This window comes from Mobula hypostoma, chromosome 28 (assembly GCF_963921235.1).
Source record: "Mobula hypostoma chromosome 28, sMobHyp1.1, whole genome shotgun sequence".
NCBI lineage: Eukaryota > Metazoa > Chordata > Chondrichthyes > Myliobatiformes > Myliobatidae > Mobula > Mobula hypostoma.
In genome coordinates this window covers 3,283,597-3,302,367 of record NC_086124.1, presented here as the reverse complement: position 1 = coordinate 3,302,367, position 18,771 = coordinate 3,283,597, and the positions used below count along the sequence as shown (strand labels likewise).

The 18,771-nt window shown below is 45.0% G+C and overlaps 1 protein-coding gene across 6 annotated transcripts in view; it reads right to left on the bottom strand.

Annotated features, from left to right (window-relative positions):
• Positions 1 to 18,771, bottom strand: part of ahdc1 (AT hook, DNA binding motif, containing 1) — a 295,652-nt gene that overhangs the window by 113,550 nt on the left and 163,331 nt on the right. Inside the window, exon 1 of one of the 6 annotated variants that reach the window (XM_063034910.1) lies at positions 18,498 to 18,529. The exons of the other annotated variants lie outside the window; for them this stretch is intronic. The gene's annotated coding sequence lies outside the window, so the exon portion shown is untranslated. Of the gene's footprint in view, positions 1 to 18,497; positions 18,530 to 18,771 lie in introns of those variants that run through there. 6 annotated transcript variants of the gene reach the window in all.

Sequence of the window (18,771 nt, the reverse complement as noted above, 5' to 3'; positions counted from 1 at the left end):
AGATGTGTGCTGGAGAGCATTTTGACTGGTTGCATCACTGGCTGGTATGGAGGTTCCAATGCATAGGATGCAGAGGGTTGGAAACTTAGCCAGCTCCATCACAGGCACAACTCTTCCCACCATCGAGCATATCTTCAACAGATGGTGCCTCAAGAAGGAAGCATCCATCATTAAGCACCCTCACCAAGGACCCAATCCTCTTGTCATTGCTATCATCAGTAAGGTGTTACAGGAGCCTGAAACTCACAAACGATTTAGAAACAGCTTCTTCCCCTCTACCATCAGATTTGTGAACAGTGCATAAACGTAATCTCACTATTCCATTTACACATTGAGTATTTATTTTTTTATAACTAATAGTAATTTCTATGCCTTGCACTGTACTGCTGCTGCAAAACAACAAATTTCAAAACATATGCACGAGAAAGACTGCAGATGCTGGAAATCCAGAACAATACACACAACATGCCAGAAGAACTCAGCAGGCCAGAGGCATCAAAGGAAATGAATAAACAGTAGATGTTTCAGGAAAAGACCCTTCTTCATGACTGAGAAGGAAGGGGTAAGTTGCCAGAATAAAAAGGTGGGAGGAGGGGAAAAAGGCTAGCTGGAAGGTGATAGGTGAAGCCAGGTGGGTAGGAATGGAAAAGGGCTGGAAAAGAAGGAATCTGATAGCAGAGGAGAGGGGACCATAGGAGAAAGAGGAGGAAGAAGGGACCTGGGGGGTAGGGGGTGATAGGCAAGTGAGAAGAGGTAAGAGACCAGAATGAGATAGAGAAGAAGAGGGGAGGGGTGGGAATTACTTTTTTTAATTGGAAGAAGAAATCAATATTCATGCCATCAGATTGGAGGCTACCCAGACAGAACATAAGATGTTGCTCCTCCATCCTGACGGTGGCCTCATCTTCACACAAGAGGAGGACATGGACTGACATGTCAGAACGGGAATGAGAATGGGAATTAAAATCTTTGGCCACCAGGAAGTCCCACTTACATATGTCAGTGATCAGAAACCTGATACTGACGGTATTTATAGATGCTTTGTTTCTTTTTGCTGTTAATCTTTTTGAAGTTATATTACTTAAATTTGTTTAAGTAGCTGTAAAATATCTCTGACAATCTGTCCAAGTGTTGTGGATGGCAGTGAGCTGTCCAAAGCTGTTGAAAAGTTCCAGTGAAGGACCCTGAGATCTACTACCTATGTCCTTGTCACTGCTCGAGTTTGTCTGACTTGGCCAGATAACTGTCAGATGAGGATGATAGCCTGCTCCGGGAATTGTCAGCACAGCTGGGTGACAAGTCTGGTAGGTATGACAACTGAGCCCCATATCTCCAAGTGGGCTCATTCAAGGAGGTAAACTTGAAGCTCCTGATAACCTGTGTGCATTATGATTGATTCAAACCAAAATGCCTGGTAAAGATTTCATACTTTCTGAAAAAAAATAAACCATCGGGGGATTTGAATTTCTTGCTGAACACCCACAAAACTTGCTGTTTTATTTTTTAGTAAACCACTGAGTCATAGACTGGATCCTCTACATAGAATAAATAAACAGGGCCCTAAAGGAGTTCAAGCGTCCCAAGTAACTGCAATGTTTGCTTTATAAAGTTGACTTAATTCTCAATTCAAACAATCTTGTTACAGCAAAACCTTTGATCCAACAACGGACTGCTGTGGTGATAGAATCTCACTATGAACTGGATTCCAGTGCGGAACATCAGCCTTTCACACAGACCAATGCAAAATAAACACTCAGTGGAAAGGGTAGTCCTCCATTTCAGTGTTTTCAGTTTGAATACACAATTCTCTGAAACACAGAACTCTTCCATACTTCACACATTACGCTGCTAAATTCCACAAACTGTTCTATAACATAGCCCAATTGGGTTCACCAAATCTATTCAGCTAATCGGTTGCAGATATGGGCAGAGAAATGGCAGATGGAGTTTAACCCAGCCAAACATAAAGCATTGCACCTTAGTAGGTAAAATCCGAAGACCACAAGACATAGGAGCAGAATTAGCCCATTTGACCCATCAGGTCTGCTCCATCATTACATCATGGCTGATTCATTTTCCCTCTCAACCCCATTCTTCTGTCCTCTCCCTGCAACCTCTGACTAATCAAGAACCTATCTACCTCCAGTTTAAATATACCCAATGACTCGGCCACCACAGCTGTCTGTAGCAATGAATTCTACACTCTGGCTAAAGAAATTTCTCCTCATCTCTGTGCTGAATGGATGTCCCTCTATTCTGAGGCTGTGCTCTCTGGTCCTAGAATACCCTTCAACAGGTACAACCATTAGTACTCAGCCAGGTATCCCACCTGGGCCTGTTGCTTTCCGTGGGTTCACCTTCCTGAAGGATGCTCTCATGTCGGCCTCAGACACTGAAATCACAGGGTCTTCAAGGGGTTTGTGAGTTCGTGAAGGTTCCTCCAAGTTTCGATGGTCAAAGGCATAGAAGCTATTGAGCTCATCTGGAAGCAAAACCTTGTTTTCACCTATGTCGCTTGGCTTTCACACAAGGCTTCACTTCCAGATGAAGGGAGAGAGGATAAAATTACTGAGGTAGGGTAAAACATTTTGAATTGATTCATTTTTCAGGATCTGCCCATGGGTGACAGCTGAGTGGCTTGTTAGATCATTTCAGAAGGCATTTTCTTTCTACAGTAAACCACGGGGAGGCTTTCTGGAGTCACATGGTGACTTCTTTCCTTCATGGGATTTGAACCATTGTCTCTGCATTATATAGGCATCCGTCAGTCTCGTGAGACCATGGATTTGCAACTTGGAAGGTTTCCAGGGTGCAGGCCTGGGCAAGGTTGTATGGAAGACCAGCAGTTGCCCATGCTGCAAGTCTCCCCTCTCCACACCACCAATGTTGTCCAAGGGAAGGGCATTAGGACCCATACAGCTTGGCACCGGTGTCGTCGCAGAGCAATGTGTGGTTAAGTGCCTTGCTCAAGGACACAACACGCTGCCTCAGCCGAGGCTCGAACTAGCGACCTTCAGATCACTAGACGAACGCCTTAACCACTTGGCCATGCGCCAACACAAGTCTCTGCATTACAAGTTAGATAAACTTAACCACTGTACTTCCATCCTACTCATGGACAAACACGAAGGAAGTTAAATCAAAGGTATGAATTGGCAGAGAATACTGGAGTATGGAACTTGTACAGGTAGAAAGGATTGGTTCATAGGTGTCAACGTCTCAGAGGATTGACCCTGGGTTCAACACATTGATGCCATTAGGAAGAAGGCAAGCTACTGGCTTTACTTCATTAGAAGTTTGAGGAGTTTGGTATGTCACCAAAGACTTGCAAACTTCTACAGGTGTACGATGGAGGGCATTCTGACTGGTTGCATCACAGCCTGATATGGAAGCTCCAATGTGCAGGATTACAACAAGAGGCTCCAGAGGTTTGTAGATCCATCTAGCTCCATCACAGGCACAACCCTCTACCTTCTTGAGACACCACCTCTTGAAGATGTCCCATTTTCAATAAGTGTTGTCTCAAGAAGGTGGCATCCATCATTAAAAACGCTCACTATCTGTGTATGTCCTCTGCTCATTACTATCATCAGGAAGGAGGTAAAGAACGTTGAAGACCCACACTCAATGTTTTAGGAAGACCTTCCTCCCCTCTGTCATCAGTTTCTGAAAGGTCCATGTAACTTTTTATGTTTTGCACTGTAGTGCTGCCACAAAACAACAAATTCCATCGCATACGTCAATGATAATAAACCTGAAATAGGCATCATGGTTGGCACAGACATTATCCTGTGAGGCTGTTCCTGTGCTGGACTGTTCTGTGTTCACCAGTTAATTCACTAGGGCATCAGGTGAACCAGTGTTTGAGGTGATTTTTGTGCAGTAAAATCAAATTGACAGAAGAGGCTACACACGGGTCGGGGCGAGAGATTTAAAGAGGAGCACTTGTGGGCTTTCGGCTTTTTCCAGCGGCCCAATCAAATTGCGATTCATTGGCACAGACAAGTAAAAATAAGGCAGAGACAAGAAGAGTGGCCATTGTTGGAGTAGACCAGTGTTGGACTGGGGAGGCTTTGGGCGATGTAAGTTTCTTCATCTTTATTCTTCGTCTGTTAGTGCAGTGAGCACAGCTCCAGGGGCTGTGTTGTATTTTTTGTTTGGTTGCATTTTTGTACAATTAGATGACAATAAACGTGAACTTGAACAAAACCAGTTAGTTAAACCTCCGCTACTCTCCATTCATGGTCAAACCTAACACTTTTAAAAGTAACCCAAGCTAATGAACAGGAAAAAAAATATCTCATATGAGAGCAGAGACTAGAGGAAATTGAACTGCCGAGATACCTGAATGATAATGTTACACGTTTAAAGTTACTCCAGTAGCCCAAGGGACAATCTCATTTACAGGCACAGAAGCAGTCAGTATGAGCTTTGGTACAGCTCAGAACTAAATTTATTTTAACCTGGAAGATCTTCACTGCTTTGGGACCAATAACTGACACCATGCGTAGTCTGTTAGTGGGTACTGTCAGTCTTGGTAGATTATTGCTTACTGATGCCAAGTATTCTCTAACGTTATTCCATTGGTTATGGGCTCTTCCACCAACCCTGCAAATCCACTTCATTCCCTCCTTTCCTGACGGCACCAACTCTTTTCTCAAACACTGCTTCTCACCCTCTGACCTTCAGTCTGGTTCACAGTGCCTGGCCTCGTATGGGAACATCAATGCCTTTGAATGGGAAATCCTATGAAAAGTAGTGGATTTGGCCCAATACATCATGGGAAAAGCCCTCCCAACCACATCTACATAAAACACTGTCGTAGGAAAGCTGCATCTATCACCACCTAGACCATATTCTTTTCTTTCTGCTGCCATCAGGCAGAAGGTACAAGTGCCTCAGGACTTGGACCACCAGGTTCAAGAACAGTTACTACCCCTCAACCAGCAGGCTCTTGAACAAAAGAGGATAATTACACTCATCTATTGAGATGTTCCCACAACCAGTGATCTCACTTTCAGGTCTCTTTATCTTGTTATTTCATGCTCTCGTTATTTATTGCTACTTGTATATATCTGCACTTGCACAGCTTGTTGTCTTCTGCGCTCTTGTTCTTTCATTGATCCTGTTCATTGATTCTATAGACTTGATGAGTATGCCCGCAGGAAACAGAATCTCAGGCTTCTATGTGGTGACATGTATGTACCCTGATAATAAAGTTTACTTTCAACTTTGAACATTGAGGATGGGCAGAGTAGCAAGAAGTGACAGAGTGAGACTGTAAAGATGGACCCTGTCCTAAACTGGTAAGTACAAACATCTCCAAGGAGGAAACAATGATCACCAGGAATGGGATAAAGTGACAATCCCATCTCATTGATATCTCTCCTTACCCCTACCAATTTTCTTTGGCACCAGGACACTCACTCTTGGCTGAGATCAGCAAACTCAGTGGTGAGTTGAGAAATGATGTCTCAACAAGCCAGTTACTGAAGTCTTGATCATTTGACTGTTCTTGCATTTTCCTATCATTCTGTTATATATACTTTTAGAACACCTTCTTACTAGTTTTGTAAATTTAAGAGTGGAATATTTCTACAAAACAAAATGGGAATTGGAACAGGGAGTTTACAAAGCAACACACACAAGATGCTGGAGGAACTCAGCAGGTCAGGCAGCATCTATGGAAATGGATAAACAGTCAACATTTCAGGTTGAGACCCTTCTTCAGCATTGGAAAGGAAGGGGGAAGAATCCAAAATAAAAAGGTGGGGAAGGGGAAGGAAGATAGCTAGTAGGTGATAGGTGAAACCAGGTAGGTGACAAAGATAAAGGCCCAGAGAGGAAAGAATCTGATAGGAGAAGAGAATGGACCATAGGAGAAAGGGAAGGAGGTGATAGGCAGCTGAGATGAAGTAAGAGGCCACAGTGAGGAATAGATGAGGGGATGGAGAGAGAATTTTTTTTACCGGAAGGAGAAATTAATACTGTATTCATGCCATCAGGTTGGAGGCTACCCAGCCGGAATAAAAGTTGTTGCTCCTTCACCCTGAGGGTGGCCTGATCTTGGCACAAGTGGAGGACACAGACTGACATGTGGAATGGGGATAGGAATGGCAATTAAAATGTTTAGCCACTCGGAAGGAAGATTACATCCTAAACATGGCCTAAAATATCTATAACAACTCTGGAGTGTAGGAAAATGAGGGGAGATTTGATAGAGGCACACAAAGTTATGAAGGGTAGTGATAGGAGAAATGCAAACGGGCTTTTTCCACGGGGGTTGAGTGAGACTAGAACTAGGGGCCATGGGTTAAGGGTGAAAGGTGAAATGTTTAAGAGGACATGAAGGGAATCTTCCTCACTCATGAGCTGCCAGCCAAAGTGATGCATGTGTGTTTGATTGCAACACTTAAGACAATTTTGGAAGAGTACATGGATGGGCAGGGTATGGGGGCAACGGTCCAGGTGCCGATCAACAGGACAAGGCAGAATAACAGTTCGGCATGGACTACATGGCCCAAAAGGTCTGTTTCTGTGCTGTAGCTCTCTGTGGTTCTATAACCAATGCATTGAGATTAGCCTTTGGATGCAGAAGCCAATGGAATAGCAGCTGGAGAAGTGACAGTTAAATCAGTTAGCAGTTCCCAGTTTCTCCACTTGCATCTGCAATCTGCACTTTACACAGGTGCATACATTTACACTCTCGGAACCAGCGGGGGTGTGACACTCCATTGCAGTATGCTAGTTAAAACAACAGGAATTGGAATTTCCAATAATAAACCAATTCCAATTTCCAAGGAGCTTCCCAAACTCATCGTAGTTGTAGGAGCCACATATCTGTTCTCTATTGGCTTTGTATTCTGCGTTGCACATTTATTACGGTAACGAGTCACATTAGCGGGGAGCATGGTAAAGCCGAAAGGAGTAAGTTACATATTCTTGCTTATTTTGCGGCAGTTTGCAGCTTGGGACCGGCAGAGGTCATATCTTGGCTGACTGCTGAGATAGCATTCAATATTGCTTCAAGACTATGTTTGCTAATTATTATTAAAGAATCCGACTCTTTGGACCAATCATTTCATTGGAGCTGAGGGTGCGTCATGCAAATATAAAAACCCCATGACAGTCGCAGACTACAGTCATACAGTCATGGCAAAGTACAGCACAAAAGCAGGCCCTTTGGCCCATCTAGTCCATGCCAAACTATTTAAACTGCTTACACCCATCAACCTGCACTGAGACCATAGCCCTCTATATCCTCAGCATCCATGTACCTATCCAAACTTCTCCTAAATGTTGAAGTCAAAAATCACATCCATCACTTGTACTGGCAGCTCGTTCCACACTCTCACCACCCTCTGAGTGAAGAAGTTTCCCCTCCTGTTCTCCTTAAACATTTCACCTTTCAACCTTAGCCCATGATCTCCAGTTGCTAGTGACAATTGTTCTAATTTTTGGATTGGTTTTTGCCAGAATGGTAGTTTCCAGCACTAGATGTGGGGCAGTTTAGCGCTTCAAGTGCACATTCAGTCGCATTCTGAAGGGTCTCAGACCTCCTCCTTCTCCTGCCCATTCAGAGAGTACCACACTCTCACATCCCTGGTGAAACTTTATCTTCATCTTCACACTAATCCTCCTGTTGGTTGCAACTTGAATAGCTTATCATACGAAGAGCATTTGATGGCTCTGGGCCTATATTCATAGAATTCAGAAGAATGAGGGGTGACCTAATTGAAACCTATCAAATGGTGAGAGGCCTTGATAGAGTGGATATGGAGACGATCTTTCTAATGGTGGGAGAGTCCAGTATCAGAGGACACAGGCTCAGAATAGAGTGGTGTCCCTTTAGAATATTGATAAGGAGGAATTTCTTTAGCCAGCGAGTGGTGAACCTGTGAAATTTGTTGCCATGGGTGGCTTTGGAGACCAAATCATTGGGTACATTTAAGGCAGAGGTTGATAGATTCTTGATGAGTCAGAGCATGAAGGGATACGGGGAGAAGGCAGGAGACTGGGGCTGAGAGGATAAATGGATCAGCCACGATGAAATGGCAGAGCAGGCTCGATGGTCCGAATGGTCTAATTCTGATCCTGTATCTTATGGCCTTATGGTTACGTTAATTCTGTGATCTGTTTTATTAACTACTTCCCATTCTAAGGATAAAAGGACCTCTTTAATCCAACATTTTGATCTTCCTTTACCATGTGCTCATAATTTTATACAGAACTTCAAGAACAAGCTGGAAACTCTCATCTCCCACTGATCTAACTTCAGTCACACCCTCCAACCTCAGATCAACCAGTCGTCATTCTCAGTATGAATAAAAACCATTCACAACAGGGAAAGGCCCCACAACCTTCAAACCATCCACAGGGGATTTAGCAAATATTAGTTGGTCCCATTCCCATTCCGACATATCGGTCCCTGGCCTCCTCTTGTGCCAAGATGAGATCACCCTCAGGGTGAAGGAGCAATACCTTACATTCTGTCTGGGTAGCCCCCAACCTGATGGCATGAACATTAATTTCTCCTTCCGGTAAACAAATTCACTCCCTCTCACCCTTCTTCTATTCCCCACTCTCACCTTTTATGTTTCATCTGCCTATTACTTCTCCCTGGATCCTTTCCTCCTTTCTCCTATGGTCCACTCTCCAATCCTATCCCAGCCCTTGACCCTTCCTACCCACCTGGCTTCACCCATCACCTTCCAGCTAGCTTCCTTCCCTTCCCCCCACATTTTGTTCTGACATCTTCCCCCTTCCTTCTCAATCCTGAGGAAAAGTCTTGGCCCAAAACATTGACTGTTTAGTCATTTCCACAGATGCTGCCTGACCTGCTGAGTTCCTCCAGCATTTTGTGTGCATTGCTGAATACTAATTGGTACCTTACTGACAAATGAATCTTGTCCATTGGTTCATTTTCCTCACCAAAGAATTATGAACCCTTGCAACGTTATTATTGTTATTCCTGGACAAATTACAATTTACACGGCAGCAAGCAAATGGATTCCTGTTTGAAGTTGAACCAGACTGTCCATGCACAGGGATGACCATGACTTTGCAGCGATGTGACCAGAGAACAGCACAATACAATACAGACCCCTCAACCCACCATTTTGTTCCAACCTTTTAACCTACAACAAGATCTTTCCTCTCACATAGCCCTCTATCTGTGGGTAGTGCCGTATCATAGTGGTGAGCACCACGCTTTACAGTACAGCTGACTCGGGTTCAATTCCCGCTGCTGCCTGTAAGGCATTTGTATGTTCTCTCCGTGACCATGTGGGTTTCCTCCAGGTGCCCTGGTTTCCTCCCACAGTCCAAAGACGTACCAGTTGGTAAGTTAATTGGTCACTGTAAATTGTCCCGTGATTAGGCTAGGGTTAAATCAGGGGTTGCTGGGCAGTGCAGTTTGACTGCCGGAAGAGCCTACTCCGCACTGTACTTCAATAATAATAAAAAAAATCTCTTCCATCCATGTGCCAATCTAAGAGTCACTTAAATGTATCTGCCTCTTCCAACACCCCTGGTGGTGCGTTACAAGCATCCTCCACTCTGTGTATATAAAAAAGCACCTCTGACATCCGCCCCCCACTTTATATTTTCCTTCAATCACATTAAAATTATGTTTCTTCAACCAGGGAAAGGTCTCTGGCTGTCCACACTATCTATGCCTCTCAATATCTTGCATGCCTTTATCACTCCAAAGAGAAAAAAAATTGTTAGCACACTCAACTCATCTTCATAAGAAATGCTCTCTCTTCTAGGCAGCATCCTGGTAAATATCTGCACCCTGGATCAAGCTCCCACATCTTTCCTATAATGAGGTAATTAGAACTGAACACAATACTCCAAGTGTTGGCTAACCAGGGATTTATAGAGTTGCAACATTACCTCATGGCTCTTGAACTTCACTTGTCCCATCACTGAAATGTTCCCACAACCAATGAACTCACTTTCAAGGGCACTTCATCTCATGTTCTCGATTGATTGCTTTATTTATTTACTTACTTACTTACTTGCTTATTGAAATGTGGTACAGAATAGGCCCCACCCAACCCTTTGAGCTGTGGTGCTCAGCAATTTCCCGATTTAATCTTAGGCAAACCGTGGGATAACTTACAATGCCAGTTAGCCTACAAAACACTACATCTTTGGACTGTGGGAGGAAACCAGAGCACCCAGAGGAAACCCACACAGTCTTGGGAGAATGTACAACCTCCTTACAAAGAGTGGTGTGAATTTAGCCCGGGTCATTATCTATTATGTATTTCTTTATTATATTATTTCTTTATTTTTTGTATTTGCACAGTTTGTTGTCTTCTGCACACTGGTTGAATGCCCAAGTTGGGCAGTGTTTCATCGATTCTGTTATCAGAATCAGAATCAGGTTTATTATCACCGGCATATGATGTGAAATTTGTTAACTTAGCAGCAGTTCAATGCAATACATAATCTAACAGAGAGAAAAATAAATAAATAAACAATTTTTTAAAAATGATAAATAAGTAAATCAATTACGGTACACGTATATTGAATAGATTTTTAAAAATGTTCAAAAACATAAATACTGTATACTAAAAAAAAGTGAGGTAGCGTCCAATGTCCATTTGGGAATCGGATGGCAGAGGGGAAGAAGCTGTTCCTGAATCGCTGAGTGTGTACCTCCTACACCATCCACAGCACCACCAACATTCGGGGAGATTTAAAGTCCAGAATGGGAGGGTGAAGAGGAAATAGTAGAGATGTAGAGGAGTCACAGGAAGAGGGGGATTGCAGGGCAGATACAGAGGCTTTGGAAAGATTTCTAAAACCAGGAACCTGCAGATAAGGGAGCATGGACTGGCGGCAGAAATGGGGATTAGGATGCATGTCAACAGGGACTGCCTGAGGGTAGTCAGCAGACAGACTGTGGGAACAGGAGGGTTCGGCAGCAGCCAGGGTGAGGGGGGGCCAGATCTGGATAATTTACAGAGGTGAAAATCTGCAGTTTGAGTCAGGGGGCCCCACAGTGCAGAAACAGGTCCTTAAGCCCATCTAGTCCATGCTGAATTATTACTCTGCTTGGTCCCATTGACCCACACTTGGACCATAGCCCTCTCCCCAAATCTCTCCGATCCATGTACTTGTCCAAACTTCTCTTAAATGCTGCAACTGAACCCGCATCTACCACTTCCACTGGCAGTTCGTTCCACACTCGTACGACCCTTGGAGAGGAGAAGTTTGGAGACGGTTGAAAGCTAATCCTGGGCTGGAAGTGACACAGTCTTTGTGAACCATCTGCATAGCTGTAGACTGTTGCCAGGGAATTTTTACAGAACCTGCAATCGGATAAACTTTACCCCAGAGGAAGTGCTGGAGAGATGGAAAATTCCCACATGGCAGTCCCTCTGGTGTCCACCGACCTCCCGTTTCTGATCTTCTCTTGCCTGACATCAGAGCACCAGCTCCCCAGGCTACCAATATTCTCCGCCATCACTGAATTGTTAGATTGATTACTTTCAGTGCAGTGTGGGTTGAGGCAAAGATTCCACCAGCCAAGTAGTTGGGAGATGGATTGGCTTGGAAATTTGTTAAGACAACTGCAATAAAGAAGCGTGCTGTGCACTTGGAAGGATGGGCTAACCTGCAGGAGAATCACTTTGCACATATTTTTGGATGCCTCAGTACCCTTCAGGAAACTTGTCTCCTCAATATTTGAGAAGCAGGAAAACAGGGTGATCAACAACATCTAAGGCTGCAGAGAGGATGGACAGGGTAGCTAGCCTTCTCTGGAGTACAGAGGAGTCACCACTGGACTTACCAAGAGCTGTTTCAGTGGAAAAGTGAAGGTCCGCAATGGAAATCAGACCAGAAATGAACGTAAGTCATAGGACAGTACAGGCCCCTCAGCCTAGGATGTTGTGCTGTCCTTTTAACCAACTGTAAGATCAATCTAATCCCTCCTTCCCACATAGACCTCCATTTTTCTATCATTCATGTCCCTACTACCCAAGATCAATCTAACCAGGGGTTCCCACATCCGACACACCAGTCCATGGCCTCCTCTACTGCCACGATGAGGCCACACTTAGACAGGATGAGCAACACCTTATATTCTGTCTGGGTAGCCTCCAGCCTGATGACATGAACATCAATTTCTTGAACTTCTGGTAATTAACCCCGCCCCCCCCCCTTCACCATTCTCCATTCCCATTTCCCTCTCTCATCTCCTTATTTGCCAATCACCTCTGTCTGGTACTCCTTCCATTTTCCTTTCTTCCGTGGTCTTCTGTCCTCTCCTGTCAGATTCCCCCTTCTGCAGCCCTTGATCTTTCTCACCAATCAACTTTCCAGCTCTTTACTTCACCCCCTCCCCCCTCCTGGATTCACCTATTATCACCTACCTCTCTCCTGGTTTCACCTATTATCTGACACCTTGGGCTTCTTCTTCCCCTCCCCCTGCCCCCCCCACCTTCTTACTCTGACTTCTCATCTTTTTTCTCCAATCCTGATGAAGGGTCTCAGCCCAAAACGTCAGCTGTTTGCTCTTTCACGTAGATGCTGCCTGGCCTGCTGAGTTCCTCCAGCATTTTGTGTGTGTGTGTGTTGCTTGGATTTCCAGCATCTGCAGATTTCCTTGTGTTAGAAGTTTCCAACCTTTTCTATGCCATACATCCCTAACATTAACCATGGGGTCCGTGGACCCCAGGATGGGAACCTCTGTATCTAATTCGTCCCTTTCACATAAGCCCTCCATGTTTTCTTCCATCCACGTGGCTAGCCAAGAATCTCTTAATGTATCTGCCTCTACCAACACCACTGGCAGCACGTTCCACACACCCAACTCTCTCTGTGTAAACAAAACCTATCTCTGTCAACCCCCACTGTACTCTCCTTCAAACATCTTAAAATTATTCCCTCTGGTAGTGGCCAGTCCCTGTTCTATGTTAACCTCTCCACCGGTGTCAGCTATGCTTTCAGTTATCTTGATCCAAGTTTTAGAATCCTTTTTTAACCACCTCCATCTCTCCCTCTCCATCAGATCAGGATATTTAGAGAGATGGAGGGATGGGGGCTGGATGCAGGAAATTGGAACTAGTTGGGTAGGCACCATGGAGAAAATGGACTGAATGGGCCGAAGGGCTTGTATCCATGCTATGTTGCTCTATGACTCTTCTGGCCCCACAACAACACCAACTTGCAATTACATAGCACATCAATCAATCAAAACACCTAATGACCTTTCTGAGCAATATCAAACTAGACTGGACGTCAGACCACATTTTGACCAGAAGACACAGGAGCAGAACTAAGCCATTTGGCCCATCACGTCGGCTATGCAATTTCATCATGGCTGATTTAGCCCATAAGATCATAAGACAAAGGAGCAGAATTGGCCCATCGAGTCTCGAGTCTGCTCCACCATTTCAACATGGGTGATTTGGTCCATAAGACCATAAGACTTAGAAGCAGAATTGGCCCGTTCATTCCACTATGGGTGATTTAGTCTAGAAGTTCATAAGACATAGGAGCAGAATTAGGCCATTTGGCCCATCAAGTCTGCTCTGTCATTCTATCATGGTTGATTTATTATACCTCTCAACCCCTTTCTCCTGTCTTCTCCTCATAACCTTTGACATCCTGACTGATCAAGAACATGTCAACCTCCACCTTAAATATACCCAATGACTTGGTCACAGACACAGCTGTCCATGGCAATGAATTCCACAGATTCACCTGGCTAAGGAAATTCCTCCTCACGTCTGTTCGGAATAGACACCCTTCTATTCTGAGGCTGTGCTAGGCTCTCCAACTATTGGAACCATCCTCTCCACATCCACTCTATCTAGGCTTTTCAATATTTGGTAGGTTTCAGTGAGATTCCCCCCTCCCTCCACTTATTCGCAAAATCAAAGGAGCTGGTTGTGGATTACAGGAGAAATGGAGATGGGCTAACCCCTATTGACATCAATGGATCTGGGGTTGAGAGGGTAAGCAGCTTTAAGCCCTCGGCATCCACATCACCGAGGATCTCACGTGGTCTGTACACACCAGCGGTGTGGTGAAAAAAGGCACAACGATGCCTCGTTCATCTCAGACGGTTGAGGAAGTTTGATATGGGCCCCCAAATCCTGAGAACTTTCTACAGGGGCACAATTGAGAGCATCCTGACTGGCTGCATCACTGCCTGGTATGGGAACTGTACCTCCCTTAATTGCAGGGCTCTGCAGAGAGTGGTGTGGACAGCCCAGCACATCTGTAGTTGTGAACTTCCCATGATTCAGGACATTTACAAGGACAGGTATGTAAAAAGGGCCCGAGGATCACTGGGGACCCAAGCCACCCCAACCACAATCTATTCCAGCCGCTACCATCCGGGAAGTGGTACCGCAACATTAAAGCCAGGACCAACAGGCTTTGGGACAGCTTCTTCCACCAGGCCATCTGACTGATGAACTCACTTGAGTGTACTCTATGTTACATTGACTGTTCTATTTGTTGTTGTTTGTCCATCGTACGTCGATGAGGACCTCGACACCATGATGATGGTGTCGAGACTAGCGCGTGACTTGGATTTAAGTGAGGGAGAGTTGCGCGGCGTCAGCCTCACTCTCTCTTCCCAATTCCCATCTGGATCCAGTGGCAAGACAGAGTTGAGACGGCTGGAGATGGGACTAGGCGCAGTGGATGACCAGGACGTCTTCTGTGTCTTGTCCTACTCTACATGTTCCACGACGCTTGCAGAGACCGCCTTCTTGACCATTGGACCTTCCATTGGTCTCGTCCGCTCAATCCGCCGGAGTCTGCCTTCACATGATGGGATAGACAACTCCCTATCTCACCGAGGGTTTGAGACCCGTCGGCTACCCTCACCTGGTTTAGCTGGCTTGTCGAAGCCGTTGCCCGGGGTGTGGCCGCTGTCGCATGCAAACAGCTACGGGGAGCCACAGGTGAGAGCTGAGTGCCAGGTGGGGACCAAAGGTGGACTAACCGCCTTGAAAAGGACGCGACATGTTACCCCACCAGAGGTGCCCCTCCCTGACACCCCATACACTGTTCTATTTATTATAAATTACTATGATTGCACATGGCGCATTTAGGTGGAGACGTAACATAAAGATTTTTACTCCTTCTAAATCCAGCGAATCTAGGCCCAGAGCCATCAAACACTCCTCATATGTTAACTTCTTCATTCCTGGGATCATTCTCACAAGCCTCCTCTGAACCCTCTACAATGCCAGGACATCCTTTCTTAAGATTATGGAGCCTAAAACTGCTCACAATACAGCAGGTTCAGATTGACCAGAGTCTTATAAAGCCTCACAGTTTCATAAACACAAGAGCAGATGCTGGAAATCCAGAGCAATGCACACAAAATGGTGGAGGAACTTAGCAGGTCTAGCATTGTGTGTTGCTCAGCATTACATACTGTTTTTTAAATTCTGGTCCTCTTGAGATGAGGGTTAATACTGCATTTGCCTTCCTTACTACCGGCTCAAAACACTGAGGCAGATGACCAAGAGAGGTTTTTATGAGGGAAGAGAGCCGGAGAAGACAATGCAAGCATCTGAAAGCTTTGGAGCCAGCAGAGTGGTTATTAAATCTGAGGGGCAGCACAGCAGCATGTGGTTAGCATAATGCTTTACAGTATGAGCGACCCAGGTTCAATTCCCGCCACTGCCTGTAAGGAGCTTGTACATTTTTCATGTGACTGCGTGGGTTTCCTCCGGGTCCTCTGCTTTCCTCCCACAGTCCAAAGACATACTGGGTAGGTTAATTGATCATTGTAAATTGTCCCGTGATTAGACCAGGGTTAAATCGGGATTGCTAGGCACCACGACTCGAAGGACCAGGAGGGCCTATTTCGAGCTATACCTCAATCAATCAATAAATAAGAGGAAGGAATTTGAGGTCCTGAGAGGAGACGAGGGAGAAGGAGGGAGAACATGCGAGGACTTGAATGCAGTGAGGGCTAATATCCCTCTTTTTGAGTCAGCGGCTAGCTGGACTGGTAAATCATTGGTTAAGTGCCTGGGGATGTTTTGGCACTCTGTGAACACAAGTTGTTGTTGTTGTCATCCAGCAAAAGGAATAACAAGGACAAACTTGCCAATCAAACTCTGCACTGAGTGGGAGAGTGGCAGAAATGAGGCGTCTTGTGTGCTTGAAAGACATCCGAGAATCTAAAGCAGACTTTATCAATGGCGTTGAATATCCTTAACTATCAGTACAGTAATAACAAATTAGCTCACCCTAATTGTGAGGTGTTAAGACTTCCTATTACTGCTAACAGTTTGAAAACTGAATTCTCCAACCTAGCTTTTAATACAATCTCCTCTCTTTTCCCAGAATTAATCTTGTCTACGGTAATATAACATGTTCTCTGAATTTCTAAGGGTGGGATATAAAAGTTGGGGTGAGGTGGTTGGGGTTGGGAAGGAGGGGGGTTCTAATACCCCTCTTTTAATAATAAAGAGCTAAATTAAAATTTAGCTACAAAATCAGACCTCCAACAGGACCACAACTTTGTCACAGGATTTGCAGGCTTGTGTGCCTCAATGACCCAGGGAGCTGTGTTGGCTGGAGTCAGGGCTTCATGCTTTGGCTCTTGGTAGGGTCACCCATGCCAAACAGGTCAAAGGGTGGAGGACAGACTAAGAGTGGTCCACCGGTCCTCCAGGTTCGGGGGTTCATCTCAGGGCTAATAATCCTGACTGGTCAAACAAAATTGTTAAGGAAACAGCAATGAAGAATCCTTCTACATCTGAGTGCGAAGGTATTCCTGAGTCTCCACCTGGGACTTGAGTGACTGACAGTAGTGAAAACTGAGAGGAAGCTACTGACACGATGAGCACTGCCAGAGAATGAGGACCTTCATTGCTGCCCTCACTACCAGTGGCGTAATGGGCAGTAAGTATAAAAACAGAATCTGTGTTCCTGACTGACTCTAAGTTTGCACGTGCACAGGAGAGTAGAAAGTGATGCCCACACTAATGCCTCACGAAGTCCAAACCTACATCCCCATTATGAGAGGTGGAAATGGGTAAGGCCAGCCAGCAGGGCTCTGCTGAAGCTCTATAGGCCAATCCCCTGTACAGGGCATGCAATGGATTGGAGAAAGATTGATGAACTCCAACCATACAGGAGATGGGAGATCAACAATGGCCTTTGCTCTACTGGGAGTTAATGGCTGCATTACGGCCTGGCATGAGAACACCAATGCCTCTGAGTGTAAAATCCTACAAAAGGCAGTGGATTCGACCCAGTACATCACAGCCCTCTCAATCATTGAGCACCTCTACATGAAACGTTGCCGTAGAAAAACAGCATCCATCACCACCCAGGCCATGTTCTTTCCTCGCTGCTGCCATCATGTAGAAGGTACAAGAGCCTCAGGACTCCATCAAGTTCAAGAACAGTTACCACCCCTCAGCCATCAGGCTCCTGAACAAAAGGGGATAACCACACTCAGTCTATTTCTGGTGTTCCCAGAAGAGATGGTCTCACTTTAAGGACTCTCTATCTTGTTATTTCTTGCTATTTATTTATTTACATCTGCATTTGCACAGATCGTTGTCCATTGATCCTGTTTACAGTTACTATTCTATAGATTTGCTAAGTATGCCTACAGGAAAATGAATCTCAGGGTCGTATGTGATAACTTGTATGTACTCTGATAATAAATTTTACTTTGAACTTTGAAGTAAGTCCACACTAATATAATGCAGTTGACGACTATCTCGCCTCCTTGGGTACAGTATCTACCATCAGATATGTCCCATTTTCCTGTCAAAGGAAGTAAACACAAGGTCCGTGTGCAATTAAATCAGAAGACACAAAATAAACAAAATTATTTAACTTCCAGGAGCTTACAGAAATTTAATAGTAATGTTCACCAGAGCATAAAATAATCAAATCTGCCAAGAGGTGTCCTAGACTCTGACTATGTCCCACACTGTGCTCTGGGAACAACACACAAACTGGCAAACATATCAGCACCAACCCCAGAGAATTAACTCGCACAGGCTGGACAAGTGTGGAAAATTTACACACAAAATTCCGCAGGTACGTCACACTGAATAATGGTGCAGCAAACTCAATTTGCCCAAGTCTAGATGCTCAGCTTGTTATTTCTGAGGTAGGGAGTACAGCCATACAATCAATATTCTGTAAAGGCAGCTCTTATCCCTCTGACATCACGGCTCTGCGCTGGATGTTTTCTCCATGGCAACGCGGGTCAAAGTGCTGAAAGGGGGGAAAAAGCGGCTCTCCAGTCAGGACTGGAGTATTAAACTGGAACATAACTAAACAGCCTGGCGAATAATGTACACTCTGGGCAAGGGAGCAAGCCCAGCACAGAGTCATGTGGATGAGGAGGGGTTTCAGACCTCAACAGGAACACCTGCTTACCTTTCACTTTGAGTTCATGACTTAATGACACTCAGAGACTCATCCCACCCACATCCACATCCGCAGTCTCTTTCTTTTTTTAAAAAAAATATAGATCTTACCAAAAGCAGCATCACCTTGCAAGAGTAATTTCACAAGGACAGCCTCCTTTGAGCCGTGGGCTCATCATTAAACCGTGCTTGCCAGCCCACATGCCCTCACCAGGTTGGTGAACGACTGCTGCCAAATGATGTCCACAAGGCCACGAGGAAGCATCGCGCAGGGGCATGGAATCGAAGTGCAAAATCCAAACAAAGTCCCTGCCCACAGGAAAGAGCACTACACTTGGAGAATGCCTCTGTACTTTAAGAAAATCTTTAACAGTGCAGGATACCC